Below are 13,296 nucleotides of genomic sequence, written 5' to 3'. Positions count from 1 at the left end.
TTGATGTGGTGACCTCTCCCTGCGATACAATAGAATCCTTGGTCCCCAGCCTTGGCCAAATTCATGGCGGCATCCCACTATGCCTACAACACTCTGAAGATGCCGGGGCCAATGGGCGTCATTTCCATTCATCGGACAAGAAAGACAAAATCATATGTGTGGACAAGATGTATCGGGAAGCAGTCACTACAGAGGCCACGGAAGCTACTGCTCCCGCGAAAGAAAGCAAGAAAAAGAAGAAAGCTAATAAGGATGCTAGTGAGGAATCCTCGAAGCACACATCTTCGGAGTGCATCGCCCTTGTTGAGGACTTGCCAGAGAGTTCCAATAGCAAGAGATCCAAGTCTACTGCATCTACTGTGAAGAATGTCCTAGCAGGGCTGGCTGGCGCTGACGGTACATTTACTATCAGTGCCACCCTCGACGACAAATAGGAAAGCGCGCTCATTGACTTCCTGCGGGCAAATGTCAATGTGTTTGCGTGGCAACCATCTGACATCCCCGGTGTTCCCAGGGAGGTAATCGAGCACCACCTTGTTGTCTGTCCACATGCCCGACCTGACAAGCAGAAGGTCCGGAAGCAAGATTTGAGCAGCAACAGTTTATTGCTGAAGAGATCAAGAAACATGAGGTAGCTGGTTTGGTCAGAGGAGTATTGCATCCAACGTGGTTAGCGAATCCAGTGGTGGTGTGCAAGGCGAATGGGAAATGTAGGCTTTGCATAGATTTCATAGATCTAAATAAAGCATGCCCGAAGGACCCATTCCCCTTGCCGCGCATCGACCAGATTGTGTATTCCACCTCTGGGTGTGACCTGCTTTCCTTTATGGATGCCTACTCTGGATACCACCAGATCTTCATGTCCAAGGAAGACGAAGAGAAGACCATGTTCATAACCCCATGTGGCACGTACTGCTTTGTTCGGATGCCCTTCGGGTTGAAAAGCACTGGGTCCAGTTTTGCAAGGGTAGTACAGATTGGCTTGGAGTCCCAGCTGCATGGAAATATTGAACCCAACATGGATGATATAGTGGTCAAAACCAAGGATAGAATGACTCTCATTCAGGATTTGGAAGAGACCTTTGCAAATCTGCGCAAGATCAACTTGAAGTTGAACCCGGAGAAGTGTGTGTTTGGAGTTCCTTCTGACAAGCTACTTGGCCTATTCGTGTCCCATCGGGGGATAGAGGCCAACCCCGACAAGATCAAGGCTATCGAGCAAATTCAAGCACCCAATACAGTTAAAGACGTGAGATGTTTGACTGGATGTGTTGTCATGCTGAGCGGGTTCTTTTCCAAGTCTATCGAGCGTGCGCTATCGTTCTTCAAAATCTTGAAGAAGGCGGGACCCGTGGAGTGGACCCCAAAGGTGGACGCTTCACAACAAGATTTGAAGACCTTTCTTTCCTTTGTGCCCACTTTGGTCGCTCCCAAAACCACAAGAGCCGTTGTTGCTATACTTAGAGGCAACCAATCAAGTGGTTAGCGCGGTGCTGTTGCCACAGCTGGAAGTAGATGAAGCGGCAGCCGCGACCACCATCCCCTTTGGAGAGGAAATCGAACCCATCCCGGCAAGGTCAGGTGTAGTTCATGACAAGGAAGAGCAAGGTAGCGGAGACAGTTCCAAGATCATGGCAGGGAAGAAGGCGGTGCAGTGCCCAGTCTACTTCGACAGCTCCCTGCTATGGGGGATAGGTCGTGATACTCTAGCATGCAAAAGTTGATATTTGGCCGCGTCATGGCCTCAAGGAAACTGCACCACTACTTCCAAGCCCAAGAGATAACGGTTGTCACCCGCTTCCCTTCACAATACATACTCAGAAACACCGAGGCCACTGGCAGAATAGTGGAATGGGCCTTGGAGTTATCCAGCTTTGGTTTGAAGTTTGAGAGCACGTCAAGTATTCAGCGCAGAGCACTAGCAGAGTTCATTGCGGAGTGGATGCCAACCCCTGACGAAGAAGTACTGGAGACAGTCATTCCCGACAAGGAAGCATCCCAAGAATGGATTATGTACTTTGATGGTGCCTACTCCCTACAGGTTGCAGGACCTGGCATGCTTCTCGTTGCTCCCACTGGGGAGCACCTTAAGTACATCGTTCAAATGCATTTCCCCTAGGAGAAGGCTACCAACAATATTGCAGAGTATGAAGGACTCCTTGCCGGGCTCAGGGTTGCAACAGAACTGGGAATCAAGACGCTGATCATCCACGGAGATTCGCAACTTGTGGTGAGACAAGTAAACAAGGATTACCAAAGCCCATTGATGGAGGCATACATCGAGGAAGTGAGAAAGTTGGAGGAGCGCTCTGACGGATTGCAAACAGAGCACGTGCCACATGCGGAAAACACCATTGCTGACCATTTGTCAAAGTGTGCTATGCAAAAACTCCCCGTGGAACCACGGACTTTTCTTCTCCATCTGACTCAGCCCTCCGTGTTCCCGGCAACAATGGCCAGAAATAGGATGAAACTGGACTCCGACAAGCCTCTCCCGGCAAAGCTTCACGAAGCCCCCAGCAGAGGGCTTGGCGGGAAAAACTCCCCATCGGTCGGTGAGCTGCACCGTCCCGTCTAACCACCAATCCTTGCAGTTGAGGCATGCACTCCCATGAATGAGGAGGTGTTGTTGGTCCTCGTTGTTGAGCCTCAGGCTCGAACTTGGGCATGGCACATTGTTCATTTCCTTCAAATAGGAGAACTTCACGAAGAGCAAGAAGAAGCTGAAAAAGTAGCCCAGAGAGCCAGTATGTATCAGTTCGTTGACGATACGCTATACAGAAGAAGGCCCAACAGTGTGAAGCTGAAATGCATTTGTCGTGAAGAGGGAAAGTAGCTGCTGGCAGAGATGCACAAGGGTATGTGTGGCTCACATGTAGGATCAAGGGCCTTGGATGGAAAAGCTTTCCGGCAAGGTTTCTACTTGCCCACAGCCCTCCAAGATGCAATTGATCTAGTCACCAAGTGTGTAGCCTGCTAGTTCCACTCCAAGAATATCCATCAGCCTGCTCAAGCTCTCCAAATGATCCCTTTGTCATGGTCATTCTCGGTCTGGGGGCTCGAAATATTGGGCCCCTTACCCCGCGCTACCGGGGGCTTTGAATTCTTGTTCGCCGCAATCGACAAGTTTACAAAGTGACCGGAAGTGGAGCCTATGAGAAAGGTGACCGCACAATCAGCTATCAAGTTCTTGAAAGGATTGGTGTGCCGCTTCAGGGTACTTGCCCGAATCATCACCGACAATGGCACCTAATTCACGAGTCGCGCCTTCATGCAATACGTTCATGCCCTCAGAAGAAAAATCTCATTTGCCTCTGGTACCCATCCCAAAAGCAATGGACAAGCTGAGAGGGAAAACGCTGAAGTGCTATGAGGCCTCAAGACAAGAACATTTGATAAGCTACAGAAGTGTGACAGGTGATGCATCGATGAGCTGCGGTGGTTCTTTCATCCCTCCGTATGACACCAAGTTGAGCAACCGCACAGACTCCTTTCTCCCTAATCTATGGGGCAGAACCAGTTATCCCCACGAAACTCATATATGGGTCACCTCGAGTGCTTGCCTGTGATGAAGTAGCGCAAGAACAACACCGTCGTGATGATGTTGTGCTACTTGAGAACCATCTTCGGGCTGCTACGCGTGTTGCATGCTACCAGCAAGCCCTGCCTCACTATCATAGCCGCAGGGTTCATGCCCAGAGCTTTGAGGAAGGCGACCTCGTCCTTAGGCGCATTCAGTCCGCCAAGGGTATAAACAAGTTGACGTTGAAGTGGAAAGGCCCTTACCGGGTTGTATGAGTCACCAGACCTGGCACAGTCCATCTGGAGATCGGAGATGGCATTCAATTGAAAAACTCATGGAACATTGAGCATCTTCGTAAGTTCTACACATAAGGCGCGGCTGTTGGGCCCTGCCCGACAGCCACCCTTTTGTGCAAGCTTTGCCGAAGTTGCATGTAACCCTTTCTACAAAACCAGGCGCTGACCCTGAGCAACAGAGAAATAAATGAAGTGCTGGGGGGCCCAAAGAAGATTGCATGTATGCATAAGCATAGCACGAACATATAGATAAGATCGCATCTAGCTCTGTTTTCATCTGCACTAAGCTGAAGGGATTCTTGTCGCACACTCGGTCCCAAAGAAAAGAAGTGAAGACAAGCCTACATAGCGATCCCCCGGCAAGCCAAACTGATAAGTTCTCTCTCTTATCCATCCGTGTTCTATGAAGATAAACATGCACATATGAAAACCTCGCCACCTTCGAAACATAGGTTCTCCCATCCTTTGACTCGAACGTTGCTTCGGCTAGGATGATCGCAGTGGCCTTTGGCGAAAAAGGTTTGGTGGGGAGCTGGTCCCTCTTTGTGTTTTTGTGCCCGGCAGTCCTTGCCCAGTGGCAACAAACTGAGGGTACCGACAAGATAGCCTGCCGGGGAAAACTTGTTTACTTGAATGCATAGAGGCATTTCACCTCTGCATGGATGTGATACATGCAAATGCACCCAGCAAAGCTTATGTTTTTCATTAACATGCTAATAAGCAAGTACAAATCTTATAGAACACAAACATAGGTAAAGAAGATTACATAATCTAGACTAAAATTTGGCCAATGCCTATATATTTTAGACTGAAAAAAGATAAGTGCCCCATAATCCCTTTCTTGTCCCTCTCCTCCTAGGTATCATGACGGGAGGTGAAGAGGACGAAAAGTGTGCCTGGGCAGAAGCCCAGTCTGACCCCGTCAAGCCCCTTTGGCAAGGAGCCTGACAAGACTGGGAGGGCGTGGACGAAGGTGATGGTGAAGAGAGCAGTGGAGGCGAGCCCCTGGACACCGCCACGAGGCCCATCAGTACGCGACAGGGCGAACGAAGCCGAAGCCCACGAGGAAGCCTGCCGGGGTCCAGCTAGAAAGCTGCTGGAGGGCCGAAGACACCATCCACACCTCCACATCTAACTCCCCGGCAAATCACCTTGCTGGAGAGAAGGTGCAGGTGCAGATGATGGTGTCGCCACCTGATGGTGAAGGTGCGGCTGGCGTTCAACTAGAGTCGGCATCGTCTTCATTGCCGTCATTGTCCTCCTCGTCGCTATCGCTCGAGGAGGAGCTTTCGTCGTGGGTCGAGCTCTCCACGCAGCACCCTAAGTGAGCACCCGAGCACCAAAGACCTTGACGGAGAGTAAGTCGGCCTCCATTAATTTAAAATGGAGGGCATGCCCCTCCGACAAGCTGTGGGCGCGAGCAAAGGTCTTCCAACCACGTTGGGAGAACATTACATGAGGAGCTGGGAAGTCCACCTCCACCCGCATGCTATCGTTACCACAGCCCCTCACGTGCAGCTTCAATGCGCGTGGTTGTTCATGCTCCATGACCCACGGGAATGGAGTAGGGAGGCGGAGACAGCCATGGGGGGGGGGGTCTGTGCAGTCTAATTATGAATCCTAGCGGCTGATCCCCGACATGGCCCTCCGTTGGAGGCTGGGCGATCGACGGAGGAGCGACCAGCCCGCCCCCTCATCCTCCTCGACCCAGAACACCATGATGGCCGCGACCTGTCCCCCCACCTCCTCTCATGGCGTACTGTGCCCCCGCGTCTTCAGAGGGAGGGGGAGACACTGTCGACCAGAAGTTCTCGTCACCACCACTGGAACAACACCACGCCCCCGGCTTCTCACCATGGTGGACGAGAACTGCTAAGGGAAAGGGAGGAGTGAGACGGGTGGGGGAGCACCCTATCCAGCGTCCTTTCTTATAGGCGAGCGGGGCAGGGGGTAGCTCCTTTTCCTGGAGGTAGCCGCCTCGCTCCTCTAGCCCGGCTCCCCCTCGCCATCAACGGCCCATGAAACCAAGGCCGACCCCCTGATCCAATCCATGGCGTCTGGGTTTCTGCCATGACGCGCATTTTCGTGCCCTTTGCATCCGCCACCAACCCGACGTAATGCATGAAGTACACGTGGCAGAAATGCCAGAAACAGGAAAGATAGTGGAATGGCAGTTACCGCCGCGTGAGCATGAGACGTGGGTAACCCACGGATCATGGCTCATTATCTCCCCACAACATCTCGCACAAGACGCGTGAAAACCGGAAACTGACTCAAGCTCAGATTAATGAAGAAGCAAAGAAGACCTCAAAGGGCCAACTACCCCAGCCTACTCGCCTGTGTACTTAACAGGGCCTACCGCGACGAGACTCGGCAGTGCGTTCAGGCCAGGCCCGGGGGCTCCTATCGGTGCAACAAACCCCAAGTATGGTGCCCGGACTGTACACAGACTCAAGGGCAAGGTTACAACATCCAAGCCAAGACCAAGCAGAAGAAATAGCTCTTTGAGAAATCGAAGGGCAGATCAAGAAGACCAAGTCAAGCTAAAGGATCAAGATACCACTAAGGAAAAACCTCCCTTGCCGGGCAAGCGAGCCTGGCGGGGTCGAGGTTGCCCCAAAGACAAGTCTCAAGACTACCCCGACAAGCTTGCCGAGGACGCTCAGGGCGTTCTACCCCGCCAAGGCTTCCCCGCTCCACCTCAGATCAACGTAAGTCATCGATCGATGCGGTGTCGAGCCCCCAAGTGACTAATTGGCTGGTATTTGACACATGGCATCCACTTCCAAAGGAAATCACCTTCAAATGACACCCGTCCAGAGATGTGTCACGCAGGCAGGTGAGAAAGTGGCCGAACGGCCTTGCAAGGCTTGCCGGGCTGCACTATGATGTGACACTAAGCAGCACATTCAATGCACCTTGTCCTATCTACAGAGTTAGGTATGATAGCACTGTTTGCGATCTAATCAGTATGTAATGACTGATTTGCCATTGTGGTGACCCCTTGATCTGTAAAAGGAGGGTTGTGGCAACCTTAGAAAGGATTTAGACCCTTGTACTCTCGTACGCATGTAGCTGCTCTCGCCCCGAGGCAACCTTGGCGGGATCGAGCGTTGCATCTCCATCACGGTCCCCTCATCAATCCACCAAAGCAGGAGTAGGGTTTTACGCGTTGCGGCGGCCTGAACATGGGTAAAAACTACCTGTGTGATCGCTACCGTGCTGCTCTGCACCCGGCGCTCTTTGTGCAATGTGCTCTTCCCCCTTACCGAACCACAAGGGGCTGACGGCCCCATAGGTGGTCGTGTTTTTCCACGACAGTTGCTTTATGTGATTTGGGTGCTAGTGTTTCCACAATTCCGAAGTCTCTATATGATGTACTTGGTTTTACCAATATTGAAGAATGCTCTCTTAATTTGAACTTGGCGGATTCAACTATTAAAAAGACTTTGGGAAGAATTAATGATGTTCTTATTCTTGCAAATAGGGACTATGTGCCCATAGATTTATTGTTCTTGATATTGATTGCAATCCGCCTTGTCCTATAATACTTGGTAAACCATTTTTTACGAACTATAGGTGTCGTGATTGATATGAAAGAAGGGAATATTAAATTTTAGTTTCCTTTGAGAAAGGCTATGGAACACTTCCCTAGAACTATAATTAGGCCACCATATGAATCAATCATGAGGGCAACCTATGGATCAAAAACTAAATATGACAATACTTGAATCTATGATTATGCCTAGCTAGGAGCATAAAGCAATAGCGCTTGTTGGGAGGCAACCCAATGAATAAAATATTTTTTCTTTCTTTCTTTCTGTTTTTGTGTTTTGACACTATTATGCTACTGTTATAATTGTGTTTTTATGTTTTAGTTAGTCTTTGTGCCAAGTAAAGCCTTTTGGATCATGTTGGGTGATAGTTGATTTGATCTTGTTGGAAAATTGATTTTTTTACCCAGTAGCAGAATTGTTAAAAGTCACAAAAGCGTGATAAATTCTAGAGGTTTTACACAATATTGATATACGAATTGCCTACGTTTTCCTAATTTTTCAGAATTTTTGAAGTTACAGAAGTATGGTCAAAGTCCAGATTACTACAAACTGTTCTGTTTTTGACAAATTCTATTTTTGTATCAGTGTGTGCTTATTTTCATGAATTTATGGATTGTAGCGGGGGGTATAAGACATGGTTAAGTTAGAATACAATAGGTATAATGCAATAATAAAATATGAATGGGTTTGCAACAATACTTAAAGGGGTGATTTGCTTTATTATACAAACGGATCTCAAGAAGGACTTCTTAAGTTTTGTGTGATTGAAGTTTTCAAGTTTTGGGTGAGATCACGATGGATGAAGGAATAAGGAGTGAAAAGAGCCTAAGCTTGGGGATTCCCAAGGCACCCCAAGGTAATATTCAAGGAAAACCAAGCAACTAAGCTTGGGGATTCCCCAGAAGGCATCCCCTCTTTCTTCTAACGACCATCGATAATTTTAGTTGGAGCTATATTTTTATTTGTCACATATCATGAGTTTTGCCTGGAGCGTATTGTATTATATGATTCTTCGCTTGTTTTGCTTTTTAGTTTGTCATAATCATCCTTGCCGGACACACCTATTTGAGAGAGCCATAATGATGCTATTTTTGTTAGAATTGCTCTGTGTGCTTCACTTAAATTTTTTGAGCTATGGAATTGCTCTAGTGCTTCACTTATGTCTTTTTGAGCATGGTGGTTGTTAATTTTTTTAAGAAATATACTCTCTTGCTTCACTTAGATCAATTTAGGAGTTATTAGACTTTTGAAGAAATAACCTCTCATGCTTCACTTATATCATGTTGAGAGATGAAACATTATTTATGCTCATGTTCTTCACTTAAATTTACTTCAGAGCTTATTATAAGCAATGGTAATATATGAAATTAGTCCCTAAGTGATAAATATCCAAGGGGGATGTAACAAAAAGTTTCATGAAGATCATTGGATATTATAAACTTGATTCCTTGCAATAGTTTTGAGATATGGAGATAGTAATATGTGAGTCATGTTGGTGAGTAATTATGCTTTAGTAAGAACGTTGGTGTTAAGGTTTGTGATTCCCAATGCAAGCACGAAAGTCAATAGTTTCGCAATGAAATTACATCCTACTTGTGGTGCATTATTCGGTGTTAGTTATGTTTAATGCTCGTTTATCATCGTTTTTGTTTTTTGGTTGGTTGCTTCTCAATCTATTAGCCAGCCTTTCCTTGCACCAAGTGGGAATACTACTTGTGCATCCAAACTCCTTAAACCAAGTTGTGCCAATGAGTCCACCATACCTACCTATATGTAGTATTTCCATGATGTTCCAAATAAATTTGTATGTCCCAACTCTAATTTTCAAAATGAATTTCCTTTTTGAGTGCTCGTACTGCTTGGCCAATATTTTTCCATGCTAGTTGTGTTATTCTCAAGATGAGAGTTTATTCACTGCTCATTGCACGAGAGTGTGGCGGTAATAGGGATGCCCAGTCCTGAAATGAAAAAAATGTTGTCAAATAATAAATTCCTTGGAAAGTCTTGGTCTAGAAGGCACCCATGGATACGGCTAGCCATGGATTGTGAAATAATGGTGGAAACAAGAATAGACTTTATTTTATGTTTAGGAACCACCTATGATGTACTCCCTCCGTCCATAATTACTTGTAGCGAAAATGGATGAAAATGGATGTATCTATAACTAAAATACGTTTAGATACATTCATTTCTCCGACAAGTATTTCCAGATGGAGGGAGTATGTTGCATGGAACGTATTGCGAATCTCGGTCGTTTTCATTGGCGGGAAAAGCATGCCTCTCAAAATATTGTATCTCTCGATTTAAGCTTTGAGCTCTGGCACCTCTACAATTCTCTGCTTCCCTCTATGATGGGCCTATATATTTACTTTATGCAATTTTTATTTTTGATTTGAGTCTCCATATTTTCTCATAAAGCACCAACTAGGGAGCACCGTGATCATACTTGTGCATTGGATGTAGCTAATATTTGAGTGTGTTTCATGAATAGATCAATGATTGAACATGATGGGCTATGGATAGCTTTCTTTAGTGATGATATTTTGAAAGACATGGTTGCTTGTTGATATTCTTGAGTATTGATGTCTTCATGTCAATTATAAACTATTGCTTTGAATCATCTAAAAGTCCAAATGTCCATGCTAAAATAGAAAACAATATGTGATGAACATGTTAGGCAGCATTTCACATCAAATTTTTTGTTTTTATCATTTACCTACTCAAGGACGAGCAGGAATTAAGCTTGGGGATGTTGATATGTCTCCAACGTATTACAACTTTTGATTGTTCCATGTTGTTATATTATCAATCTTGGATGTTCTATATTCATTTACTAACAATTTTATATCATTTTTTGGGACTAACCTATTGACATAGTGCCAGGTGCTATTTTTGCTAGTTTTTTACTTCGCATAATATCCATATCAAACGAAGTCCAAATGCAGCGAAACTTTACGAATTTTTTTGTTCTACTCAGAAGAGACCCAGGGAGCCAAGGAGGTGTACCACAGGAGGCCCGTGGGGCCCACAAGACACCAGGGTGCGCCAGAGGTCCCTGGCGCACCCTGATGCCTTGTGGGGCCCACGAGAAGCTTTTTCGCAGCCTCTCAGCTCTATAAATACGAAAATATTCTAGAAACTCTTGGAGAGTCGACGAAACACAATTCCAGCCGCCGCAAGTTCCAGAACCACAAGATCCAATCTAGAACCCTATTCTGGCACCCTGCCGGAGGGGCAAGCGATCACGGAGGGGTTTACCACAGACCTACGGGTCTGTAGGCAGTAGCTAGATGGCTTCTTCTCTCTTTTTGATTCTCAATACAATGTTCTCCTCGATGTTCTTGGAGATCTATTTGATGCAATGACTTTTTGCGGTGTGTTTGTTGGGATCCGATGAATTGTGAGTTTATGATCAGATTTATCTATGAATGTTATTTGAGTCTTCATTGAACTCTTATATGCATGATCTTTATAGCCTCATATTTCTTCTCCGAAACTTTAGTTTGGTTTGGCCAACTAGATTGATTTTTCTTGTAATGGAAAGAGGTGCTTTTTGATGGGTTCTATCTTGTGGTGCATGTTCTCAGTGACTGAAGGAGACATGACACACATGTATAGTTTCCATTAAGGATAAAAACATGGGGTCTATTCCTACATGAATAGATTTTGTATACATCATGTCATCATTCTTATTGCATTACTCCGTTTTTCTAGAACTTAATACACTAGATGCATGTTGGATAGCGACCGATGTGTGGAGGAATAGTAATAGATGCAGGCAAGTGTTTGTCTACTAATCTTGTACGTGATGCCTATATACATGTTCATTGCCTTGGATATTGTCATAATTATTTGCTCTTCTATCAATTGCCCAACAGTAATTTGTTTACCCACCGTATGCTATTTTCTCGAGAGAAACCACTAATGAAATCTATGGCCCCCATGTGTATTTCCTATAATATTGTTTTCAGATCTATCATTACAAAAATCAAAAAATATCTTGCTGCACTTTATATTTATTTATTTTATTTTGTATTTTTTAGATCTATTTATCCAATATCATACAATTTAATCTATCTCAATACCAAGGTGGGATTGACAACCCTTCTTACGCGTTGGGTTGCAAGTATTTGTTATTTGTGTGCAGGTGTTGTCTACATAGTATTGCTTGGTTCTCCTACTGAATTGATAACCTTGGTTTCATAATTGAGGGAAACACTTACCGTTGATGTGCTGCATCATCCTCTCATCTTTGGGGAAATACCAATGCAGATACATGCAATCAACAAGCTTGGTTGTTGTATCATGTCTAAATTTCTTTTAAACTTGAAATGGGGATCAACAAACCCTGGCACCCCCCCCTAAAAATACTTGGTTCAACTAAAAATGATTTCAATGAACCCAAAATGCCCTTCACAAAAGTTCATCATTTTTGAATTGGGCTAGGACCTTTGCCAAAAATGGTGCACATTTTTTAGGCACTCTGGATTTTTGAACTAATTTTTAAAGTATTTTAATATGGACATTTAAATCCTATAAATATTTTAAATGCCCAAATAATGCTGAAAACAGTTGAGGGTTGTTGGAAATATTTCTAACAGTGCCCACAATTTATTTCAGGATTTAATTAAATGGTTTAGTATTTTCACTAAATCAAAAACAAAGACAGAAAATAGAAAAACATAAGAGAGAGAGAGAGAAGCCTGAGCCACGTACCTGGCGGCCCAGCAGAGGCCCAGCCCACAGGCCTCCACCAGTCACCACCTACCTCCCGCCAGAAGGACAGCGCACGCGTGGCCGCCGCTCACAAGCATGCGCCCCGCCAGCTCCTGCTTGCCGCTGAGCCCTTGGACGAGTGGATGAACGCCTCGCTGCCGTGCCGTTCTAGATGACACATCACTTCCCCCTGCTCGCTCCCTCGCCCTCTCCCCGCCATGGTCGACGCGCTCGTGAGCTCGCCGTCGTCGTAGTCATAGCTACAGCCGCCCCCGTGCTCCCTTGTAATGTCAGCAACCACCGTCGTCCTCCGCTTCGTCAAGCTAGCCGAGCGTCAACTGCTCGCATGCCCCAGAGCAGCCTCCCTGACCTTGCCTTCTCCGTTTGGCCGCCAAGATTGCCTCCGTCCTCCCATCATCTCCAGCCCCTCCCCGAGCTGGTCGAGGCCACTGCTGCAACCGTCATGAGCCACTGGCCCGTACCCCCTCTCTGTTTCTTCTATTGCACGCCATAGCCATCGCACCACCTGCGCTTGAACCCGCCGCTGACGATACTCTGGTGACCATTTGTTCTTGAGCGTTTGTCCACCATGCTCACTACACCGCGTAGACGTTGTAGGTGCCAGCCTTGCATCGCCTAGGCCATCGCAGTCGCGTTCCTGCATATGCTCGAACGCCGACCAACACTACCGAGCTCGTGGCCGTCATCTCCGGCCACCACCCCAATTCGATGTGCCCCAGTGACAGCTCTCCAACGAGCCAAGCCGTGCCTCGAATGGTGTCCCATAGGCCAAATCTGTAGTTCACCGTCGCGTCTGCTGCCACCGGCGCCTTAACGCCAGTGTGTTATCCCCGGTAGACCAGGGGTTTCACCTTCCCTGGGTCAATGACAGGTGGGGCCAGCCCCTCCTAATTATTTTGGTTTAGGGTTAATTAAACTGGATTAGCCACTGTGAGACTGACAAGTGGGACCCACTGGTCAGTTTGACCTGGGCCGCTCCATTAACCTGCCAACATTAGCATTATGTCATGTTGACGCAGTAAATCATTTACTCTATTTGTTTTATTTCTGAATAACTAGAAAATCGAGAAAATGATTTAAACTTCAAAAATTCATATCAACCATAACTTAGATGGAAAAGATTTATATATGAAAAGTGATAAAAAATCCAATCTATCCAATGGCACTAGTTTCATGCATGACA

This window comes from Triticum dicoccoides, chromosome 2B, assembly GCF_002162155.2.
Source record: "Triticum dicoccoides isolate Atlit2015 ecotype Zavitan chromosome 2B, WEW_v2.0, whole genome shotgun sequence".
NCBI classification, from domain to species: domain Eukaryota; kingdom Viridiplantae; phylum Streptophyta; class Magnoliopsida; order Poales; family Poaceae; genus Triticum; species Triticum dicoccoides.
The sequence above is the reverse complement of the archived record's forward strand: the minus strand, read 5'-3'. Positions refer to the sequence as shown.